General features: G+C 32.2%; 1 protein-coding gene across 4 annotated transcripts in view; it reads left to right on the top strand.

Annotated features, from left to right (window-relative positions):
• The first annotated feature begins 3,906 nt into the window (after positions 1–3,906).
• Positions 3,907–11,397, top strand: part of LOC139488781 (uncharacterized) — a 67,337-nt gene continuing 59,846 nt past the window's right edge. For all 4 annotated transcript variants that reach the window (XM_071274688.1, XM_071274686.1, XM_071274685.1 and 1 more), the window contains exons 1-2: positions 3,907–3,992; positions 8,565–8,728. The gene's annotated coding sequence lies outside the window, so the exon portion shown is untranslated. The remainder of the gene's footprint in view (positions 3,993–8,564; positions 8,729–11,397) is intronic.

Raw genomic sequence — 11,397 nt, 5'->3', positions numbered from 1 at the left:
ATTCACACGGTCAAAATCTAACAGTTATCAAATACTACTGGAAATTGAATAATATAACCGTCTATGTCATTTCACAACTTTTCACCACTTTGCACATGATATCTATGAAATATATAGTTGTTCAGCGATAAGTGTTGCTGTTGAACGAATCTTGGTACACAATTACAAATTGCTTTTTTCAAAGTTTGCATAGAAAGACAATGCGTATTAAAAAGAATTAAATTGTATCTGAAAAGGAAAATACCAAAAATACCAAACTCCAAGATAAATTAAAAATGGAAAGTCCTCAATCAAATGGCAAACTCATAAGCACAAATACATCAAACGAACAGAAAACAACTGTCATATTCCTGACTTGGTACAGGCATTTCCTTATGTAGAAATTTGTAGATTGAACCTGATTTTATAGCTAGCTATAAACCTCTCACATGTATGACATTCGCAGAGAATTCCAATATATTGGCAACAATGAGTGAGTTAAACAAAGACATATGATAGGTAAATTATCAAACAACCACAATTGTGTTATAATCTTAATCACTCTAAAAATAACTAGTTAAAAAAAAAAGAAAAACAAATGGTAACGAGACACTCTATAAACAAAGTATATTGGCAAAATGAAAGACAAACATTCAATACAAAAACACAGCACAATATGTATAAATACCGAGGCTAAGCCATGATTAAAGTATAGTAATGGTTAGAAACACATAAAGACAAATAAAAAGGACAACGTTAGTACCCATAATCTATACTTCAAGACCATCATGTATTATTTGTAAATATAAAAAAAAAGAAGATGTGGTATGATTGCCAATGAGACAACTATCCACAAAAGACCAAAATTACACAAACTGTAAGTTGATAGTGAATAATTATTAACAAGGTCTTGGTATCGGCCGATGAAGTATTTAAAAAAATAAATAGAACAAGACGTTCTTTGACACAACCCTGGTTCATCAACTTTCTGATATACCTAAATCTAAAAATAAAGAACAAGTTTTGCTGCCTATAATAGATTTCATGATCTAAAGGAAATTCCTTTCGGTAAGTTTTAGCAGCTATTAACAGAACTCTTGATTATTAAAATAAATTAAGATCAAGGTAACGTTGAGTGTTATTAAATTTATAACAATTAGACGATCTTTAAGGAATTTGACAGAAAACCGATCGATTTTGGATTTCTTTATCAATATCATAGGGTCCTTACAATATAGTCCCTAGTGTTGTGAAGTGAATAACTTGCATTTTTGTCGAGCCTGCGACTTTTGTCGCTTTTCTGGTACAAACTATCAAGAAGATAAATTGGCCAAGGCTCAGTGTTGAAGTCCATACCCTGACTAACAATGGTTTACTTTTATAAATTGTGACTTGGATGGAGAGTTGTCTCATTGACACTCATACCACACCTTCCTTTATCTAATAACAGATTTTTCTATTTCTTTACAAATATAATTTTATTCAGCTAAATATGTTATAAAGTATGTCAGGTTGTGATATTCTGTAACATTCAACAATGTTGAGATTTTCTGTCAAATAAAACTTCCAACTAGCTAATAAATTGTCCAGCAGATACGACCGTCAAAAATTCGTTAACCCATTGAATAGTGGTTGTCATTATAGCTTGTTTTTAATGACATTAATTTTGTATGATTGAGTCCTGAAGGTTTATTGGTACAGATCCTAAAGACTGTAGTGGGTTTTAAAGCCTAGAAATAGAGATTTAAGTTCTAGCGCCGAAGAGCTGGAATAAGCACTAGAGAAAACAAGTCTAGCGCTCAAGATGTACAGTCGAGCGGCTGCGCTGTAGTTAGCAGTATAGGCCTACAGTTAGGAGTATCCTCGGGTTTTGCTATTCGGCCCCGATAAATTTGTCCACTAAGAAAATTGCATTGCGGGTATGCAATAAACTCAATTTGTTGGTAGATTTATTGCTGAAGAACAATTTTCCACAGTATTACAATGCAAATTATTGACGCGGTTTAAAAAAAAAAATTTATACGGTCAAACTGTTCAAATCAATTTTATCGAAATTATGTTTTATTAAAAAATCTTATCGTCGCTGGGCTTCTAAAATGTTGTAAATTACAAATTGTTCAAGAAAAAAATATCTCACAAACAGGCTTTGAAAATTTTGGCAAAATGCATGCTTCCAAAATGTCGTATATGAACTTGAACATTTTTGTAAATAGCAGTGAAATAAAAACGTTGACATTTCTGGATTATCAAAGAACTTAAATTATTTTCACAGAAATAAAGAAATGTACAATTATTTTTTTCCCAAAGCCATTCTACAACGATTTTCAAGTTTTCATACAACATTTTGGAAGCAAACTTTACAATCAACTGACATTGGCAATTTTGTAATATGTCTTATTTCACACATTTTGATTGGTCTAACTATATGCTATTTTGTAATACCAAAGATTTCCTCCCGCCCAGACCATTGGTGTCAAAAAGTATTTTTAGCCAAAAAAGTCATATATATCGACATTTTAGAAGCCCAGCGACGTTATGTTTTATAAAAAAATCTTATGTTTTTATTCTGATATCTAGATAGATAAATGTCAATGGTTTTAGAAAAAGTGTCACTCAAATGAAATGAATTTATACTTTAGACCATATTTTCTATTAAATGTATAAAACACCCGTCAATAATTCCTGTACGGCGGTATGGATATATACATGTGATATGACTGTCAAAATACACAATAAAACATGCGAAATGCTATCTTTATGTTCATATAAACCCTTTTAAAATTTATATAATTCTTCAGCTATCTAACGTCATTACAAACCAACTTAATTTCTTCTTGAACAAATTCACCGGGGGCCGAATTTCCAAACCTTACTCCGAACTGTGTATTGCGGCTACCCTGGGAACAGTTTTATATATATGTGTTCCTGTGCTTCCTAATCATTTGACGAACAGCACTTCAGTGACCGCTGTGGTCAATAAACAAGGAATTGATAATAGTATAGAAAGTCCCTGTAATTATCATGTATGCATTCATCCTAACCCCCCTGGAAATCAAGCTCCCTAACCTTCAAAATTGTGCTACCAAGAAAGAAGAAGGTATAACGTTAATTTCTGCAGCAACTGAAACATATTTCATCATACATTACTGATCATTACTTCCCAGGGGCGTTTCCAGGATATTTGAAAGAGGGGACGTAGAATATCTTTGGCCGAGCGGAGCGAGGTGATTTTTTTTGTTGTTGACCTTTTTTGGCTAAAAAAACATAAAATAATTGTGAAATGCACTAATGAAACGGTTCCTGACTTAGAGAATGCATATTTTATAGTTAAAGTGTCAGCTAGGGTTTGATATTTTTTATGCCGAATTCTCTTCATTAATTGTCTATGGTATATTAAAATGATTGGATAACAGTAGTAGACCAATAACGCCGGAGAAATCCCAATTTCAAAACAACAAGAACTATAAGATTATTGAAAATGATGTCAGGTAATATTGTCTATCTTCTTAGTGTTCTTAATAATGATAAATCCTGTGGGATTCAGTGGCGGATCCAGAAATTTTCATAAGTGGGGGCCCACTGACTGACCTAAGTGGGGGCCCGCTCCAGTCACGCTTGAGTGATTCCCTATATAAGCAACCAAATTTTTTTTCCCAAAAAAGGGGGGTGGCGGGCCACCTGCCCCCCCCCCCCCCCCCCTAAATCCGCCTCTAGGATTGGGATGTTAGAGAGATGAAATTCGTTTGATAATAGATCAGCGAGTTTTCGATAACAATAACCCCTTCTGTCATTCGGCAATCCTCGTTTGAATCCGCTACGCTCCTTGTTAGATGAGGGTACGGAATCGGCCGAGTTGAGACGAATGTCCGTTCTGTAATAAGATAAGGGACATAACCCAAATAGTGTATATAACAGACAGAGCCTATAGGGCAAGCAAAACAAATGTGAAAGCTTTTACAATATTGTAAATGTTTTTTGTAGTAAACAAGTTTGATGTCTATATTGTAATTGAGGTGTGTTACACATGTATGGAAGTATGGCATAGGCCCACAGGCACTTGTTTCTATCCATAGCCATAGGAAGGTCGACTATCCATATAAATATTTATATGTATAGTCGACCTTCCTATGGATAGAAACAATTTAAGTGCCTGTGCATAGGCCAGAGGCATTTATAAAGGTCTTAGTCCAAATAAAATGTAATTATGACATCTTGGAAGGCTATTTTAAATTTTTACTTTGACGCCTAGTAGGCGTCAGAGACATAGACTATATACACAGAGATTGGCAACTCCGTGAAATATGTGTATATATATATGTCTCTGTAGGCGTCAAAGAAAAAAAAATATGATAGCCTTCCCCCCCCCCCCCCCCCCCCCCACCCCCCCCCCCCCCCAGTTCAGGTCACCAAAACAAAATTTTAACATAATTTTATTACTACTAAATCTTTTTTATTTCTAGAGCGGAAATGAATCACAGCTTGATTTGACTTCTTATTAATTAATGCCAGCGTCCACATGTGTGATTTATGACAACTTATCGATGGGTGTGTAAATATTGACACCTTTGTGTGTTTTTAATTTCTCTTTGCAAGCTTAAATTATGGAAAATACATTTACATGTTGATTGGAATAGTATGAATTATTTATTGGTTTATAATACAATACAGATTAAAATCGATTACCAGATGAAACTTCTGATCTGTGTTTTTAAAGAATAGGTACAATTAAATTATATGTTTATGTCGATAATGTTGGTATACATCTATATTAAGGTTCTGAGTTTCTCTCCATTCCAAAATACAATACTCACAACTATTTTGTTTAGAATTTTTGTTTTTTCTCTCTTCAAAACGGTCTTTTTGTGAATTTATTCAGCAACAAATCAAATCATTTATTTTTTAATACCATACATGTTTGTTTTTTAAATGGAATGGAATGTCCTATTTACTTCCCTCTTATTTTCAAGGGAAATCGACAATTTGTCAGACCCCCTTTTTTTCACCGGTTTAGGAAAAACATGATGAATTGACATTTTCTTATAAAAAAAATCATTAATAAAGTGCTAAATTATTTTCCTAAGATCTATTTTGGAACTGAATCTGGGACTTAATCATTTCTTTAAATGCCAGAGCATACAGTTATATTTGTTTATTTTTATTGTTTCAAATTCAATTGCCATGTACATGTATGAGGCTAAAAAAGGTCACAATATTTGTAAGGATATGAAGGTGTTTTACAGATATTAGAATAATGTACAAAAAAGTAAGTCTGGAAGCAAGGCCAAAAAAATATAGAGGTGATGAAGAAAATATTGATTGATTGTATGTTGTTTAACGTCCAGTGGCAAATATTTGATGCATGTTGAGGACAAATATAATAACAGATCAATTATTAGGAAAAGAAAGTATAAAGTGAAATAGTAAAAACATTAAAAAAAATCTAGAAATATAGAGATATAGAAACGATGATCTGACCCTCCCCCCTTTTAAAAAACAACAACCAAAAAACAAAACACTCACACTCGCATATATACCGTATATACATCTCTAAAAAATCTAAAATTTTGGTTTCATGGTGCCCCCCCCCCCCCCCCCCAGACATCAAGGTTCTGGATCCGCCCCTGATGACACTTTAGTTTAGAAGGCTTCATTTATTTTGCTTGGCCCCCTCCAATTATATTGGTTGTAAACTCTTGAGAAAACCATAAATATATTGGATTATTATACACTGTGAATGTTGTTGATATTGTCAAACCTTTAATTAGTAGGTCTACCCCTGTAATACCACCATTGATTTCTGCTATTAATAGTCTTTGTTAAATATTGTCACATTTCAAAAAATTGTGCAGAATTTATTTTTGTAATAATTGAAAGGAGAACATTTTTATCCTGTCCAATATTACAGACAAAATTTCACATAACATTCACATAACATTTCCTTGCATATAAAATAATAACCATCACTGGAAGGTAACATAAAATTTCCACCCCTTTTTTCCCTGTTTACTTGCTTTACTTACAATGCGTGTCACATATAGAATATTCAAGTTATCTTAAATAATTTAAAGGAACACCAAATGATAAAAAGAATTGTGTTCTACAATGACTTATAATGAAATGGGGGATTATCATTTTTACAAACAGTACTAATTACCCTTCTCACTATTACACTTACTATAAGTTAACTCACCTACTGTCATAAATCATCCATAATTTTTACAAATTCCATTTATCTGGATTTAAATATATGTCACTAAAAATAATAAATAATGTGGACATTTCTAGACCAATCTGGTTGTACAGGTGTATAAGAAAACTGAGTTATCTCCCTTTAACTGTTATAATATTTATCTGAACTAAATTAATACTGTATATGTTTTAGGGAGAAGCAAGCATTTTTGATTTTTATATTATGGTGATGAAGATAATAAAAATAAAAACACATTCATGTCTACCTTGAAAGACAGAAACCCTACAGACATACATTAATAAATTGTGACATTGAAGGAGTTGTCTCATTGGCACTCATACCACATCTTTCTATATCTAAAAGTAAATAATGACGTTTGAATCTATTTTCCATCATATTATTGTTAATTTTCTTGTTTTGTGTTAAACGATAATATGATGGAAAATAGAAAATTAACAAATAGAATAATTTGTATATTGAGCTTGAAATTTGGCTATTATTTTGTTTATGTAGCCTGTGACACTATTGTGTGCATTAAGATTTAAAAAGGCAACCCTTCCCCCCTCCAAAAAAAAAAATCAAAAGCAAGGGGGTCTTGATCTGTTGAAGAGCTTTCACCATCAAAAGATTACTATGGGCAGTTGGCTTTCACAACAAATTGAGCTAATGACTATCATGAGATTCTGAATATATAAGATGGCAGTGTATGTATTATTACTATTAGCATCTGTTTTTGCATTGAAATTTTGATATACATATATATATATGTAAGAGCCAAATCTATATCCAGCCTCAAATCTTTATTTTCTTCTTGTCCTCAGGTCTTTGCCCTATGACATCATGATACTAAAATATATGGCGCTGTGTTCAGCCTAAAATCTGTGCCCTGAGACCAATGATCATGTCACTACAAAGTGTGGCTGTCCTTTGTTCAAAATCTGTGTCCTATTCTTAAAGTTGACTTTCAGTAATGTGACTTGACTTTGGACAAGCACATATAGATATAGAAGGTTTCTGCTGTATCCTTTCTTTACATTTGTCAGAATATGTAACAACACTACATATATTAGAGACATTGATTTACAAGGTATGAAGCATGTAGGTCTTCAACCTTCTGAAATATTAAGATTTTAAGTAATAGATTCTGCCACAATTGGTCACTATCCCTTATGTCTCAAAAAAGGGACAAGAGAATGTTTCTCATCATTTGGTGTCAATCATCATCAAACTTTTACTTTTAAAAAAATCCTCTGATATAACTGGACCTATTAATTGTAAAATAATTACCGGTACCCACAATTATCATTGGGGTATCCAGTTTAAAACTTGTCCCTGATGACCTTGCTTGCCAACCAACATGGTGAACATGGATAGAAATAGAACATAGGGATAAAAAAGTTTTGAATATCATATATTATCTTGAAAACTGATATAAATAGAGAAAATCTGACTGGGGCAATGTTCAGAATGCAGGCCCGTAGCCAGGAATTTCCAAGGGGGAGTTCGTTGGACTCATGAACTCAACTTTAACAGTCACAATTTGAACAAAACGTTGACTTTAACAGTGCTTATTTGATTTCAAGGGGGGGTTCGTCCGAACCCCCTGAACCCCCCCTGGGTACGGGTATGGAATGATGAATCTACCAATTGTTCATTTGCATCAAAACTGGCAGATGACATCTTAAAGGAGTAATTTTAAAAATCAAACACCCATCAATGAAGAAATTAAGAATTTAGTTCATTTATCCTTTTGTCTTGAAAACTGTAACAAATTGAGAGAAACTTTTAAAAGCAAGAGTAATGAACAAGCCAACATCTACAAACAAGTCAACATGACCAAATTATATCAATCAACTCCATATGCTCATTGTTAAAGGCCGTAAGGTGACCTTAAATAGATGTTTACAATTATGTCAATTGGTCTCTTGTGGAGAATTGTCTCATCATACATGTATATTAAGAAACATCGATTTAGGCCCATAACTGTAGGCACATTCCATGATTAAAATGTTTTTGATTTACATTTGCACGCATTCATTTTATATGTAACAGTACAGGTAAAATAAAGATAATTAATAATAAATATGACTTTAGTTATTATGAATTTTGAACATATTTGTAAATCTATTTTTCATATTGAATTCTAAAAAAATATATAGTGATCATAAGGTATTAGTTAAAGATTCCCTATTTTTTTTCAGATCCTTGGGCATCACTACTTTCAGGGAAATGCTTAACAGTCTACACTTGAGGAAAGGAACACACATTATTTTTCTTTAAAATTGTCTTGAATTTTTCGTTTTAATGTTCTTTTTTATGCATTATATAAGACTCTTGTATGAGCAAAGATATGAATTGATAATTTTTAAATGCATATTATTGCTGTATATTACAGGTAATTGATATGTAATTATCACCCATGGAGAAGTAATTACAGTCAGACCGCCATGCTGTAATGTCAACATATGATCATCTGCACTGTATTGTAAACAATGGTCATTACTGGTGAAGAACTGACCAGTGTACATGCATAAGAGATATAGAAACTACAGGAAAAAGGTATGTATTATGAACAATTGTTATAAAGAGAATTGGTAATTAGGTTCTCAAATCAAGGATGCAGGAGCATCATTTTGTCAGTCCGTCTGTCAGTCTTCAACTTTTGAAACAGAAAAAGAACGAAAGTATAGGTATTAAGAGGTCAATGAAATTTTGCACAGCTATTGTGCATAATAGGTAGATGTGCATGTCATATTTTGTGCATAGGCTTGAAGTAATTTTTGAGAAAAACATTTGTTTTTGTAAAAAAAAAGGAAAAAAAAAGTGAACAGATTTTGTAAATGCAAACATCCCATAAGTAAAGTTAGGAATGTCTATTATGCACTATAGGTGTTGATGTTCATATCATATTTTGTTAAACTTCAACATATTTATTTTGTTAAATTTCACTTCTGTAAAAAAAAATCCTAAATTTTAGAAATTTCCTGTTTGAAATGCAAAAACTCCATAAGTATATCTATAGAAAGTCAATGAATTTTGCACAGTTGTTGATCACGATATAATGATGAGCATTATATATTTTGGTGCAATACAACTCATTTGGAAAAATCTTTGCTTTTCTGTTAAAAATAATTCCCTTTTATGTTGCATTCTTAGACATCATTGATGTGAGACAAAACTGACCTTTTCTATAAAACATAACCATGTGACTACTGAATGATATTAAATTGGATTTAACTGCTTTTCTATTTTAAAAAGTAAAAAGAAGTAGAAAGCTGACAGCAAAGGACCCACTAGCACATTTTTACAAGAAGCATACAAAGTAAGGTTTTCAATTTTCATAAATTATGACACAAGCAACTATTTAGGATGTGTTCTTGATTAATATGGAATTGAGAATGGAAATTGGGAATGTGTCAAAGAAACAAAAACCCAACCTAAGAGCAATACAGCCAAAGGCCACAATGGGTCAGCTGACCCCTCAACAAAATGTATACTAGTTCAATAAAAATGGACTTCACACCTAGCTGTTCACACCAAAATCAAAAACATGCAAATGAACTAAAATTAAAAAACTTTCAAAACTAAAAATAACCAGAGGCTTCTGACTTGGGACAGCTGAGCTAAAATGAAGCAGGGTTAAACACGTTTTGTGAGACCCCATTGCTCCCTTATACCACTAGCCAATGTAGAATAAACAAACACACAGCATTACCCACAGTTTAAAAGACGTCCTAGTCAATGTAAGAATAGGTGACTAAAGAAACTAGCGAGTTGCTTATCATTCTTGAGTTATGCTCCTTTATGAATTTTAAAACTGAATTGGGACAAAAGCATTCAACATGAACATTTGTACATAATTGCCAATTGACATTAAAATTGTAAGATGTTTTGAAATAGGACTTCTTATTTGTACCTTAAACAACAAGGGACAAATAGGTAGGTAGGTGACTGTAATTGATTACGTTCTCCCCTTTACTAATAAATATGATTTTGAATAAAAAGTGGCCATTGATGAAGGTTCAGGTGAGCAATGTAGTCTTTTGTTTTTTATTCCAGAGTTATGGGACTTTACCTTTTAGATTGAAGGGAATTTAAAATGTCACACAGTTCAGCGTTTAATGGTTGGATCTAATATCTACAAATTTTAGACTGCTGTTAAGATTGGAAAATTTAGGCCCCTTTCAACATGAATTTTTAAGTCTGATGTTCCAGTCTTATTGGGCCTTTGACAGTTATATTTTAGGCAAATTTCCAAGTTTTTCTTTGACACTAAGCTGTAAATATTACAGTTTATTGGATTAATACAAAATTAAGAGGATTTGAAATTGAAGAACATATGCTTTGAAAGTTATCCAGTGAGCAGACTATTCTTACTTTTCTTATATAATTTATACAATAAAATGTTTGATTGGTTTTTTTTCTGTTCAGGAGTACTTTTATAAATGTAATGAATTGAAATTTTTTTTAAATACACAATGTTTAATTCATAACAAAGAATAATTTTGTGGATTTCTTTTTTTTTTGTGGTGAAGGTAATGTTAAGTTTACTGAACAGGAAGCAAATTAATGCTCTAAGGAAACTTGATCTCCAAAACACTGAAAATTTTATTATCAACGATCTTCTTGGGACCTCCTATACAACTTTTGTGTTAGAGATACATAAGATGAATGTTATTTGTTATTTGTTTTCATAGGATACTGACAGTTGTATATAATTAAGGGTCCCAGTCCCAGAAATATTAGTTTTCCATAAATAGATCTTATTAAAAGCAAAGTATTGTTACTGGAGGATTCTATCCATCTTTTTTTTTGGGCAAAATAGGAAAATATAAACCATATGCTGTTACTTAGATAAAAAGCCAACTGAAAATCTTTTCAACCAGAAGCAATTGATAATGATTCATTTGTTAGGCAGATTAGGTAAATATTCATTGCTTTTTAGTAAATAATCTGAACCCAATTCCCAGTTGAGGTTTGCCTTTTAAGAGCAGTAATGTCAAATTGTCAATGAGACATTTTATGGGATGCTAATTGGTTCTAACTATTAAGCATGTTGTAATGTGAGTATTCAAGGTCTTTCACCTTCCAATAACAAAAAACTTGATACATTTTTATTCTTGAACTAAAAGAGTTCACATACCAGACAATTTTATCAGCAATTTTACATAAGACTGGTTCCTTGAATTTTAAGTTTTACAATATAGTGACACAAATTTCCTTTAGTA

The sequence above is a fragment of the Mytilus edulis genome, chromosome 9 (assembly GCF_963676685.1).
Source record: "Mytilus edulis chromosome 9, xbMytEdul2.2, whole genome shotgun sequence".
Taxonomy (NCBI): domain Eukaryota; kingdom Metazoa; phylum Mollusca; class Bivalvia; order Mytilida; family Mytilidae; genus Mytilus; species Mytilus edulis.
The sequence above is the reverse complement of the archived record's forward strand: the minus strand, read 5'-3'. Positions and strand labels throughout refer to the sequence as shown.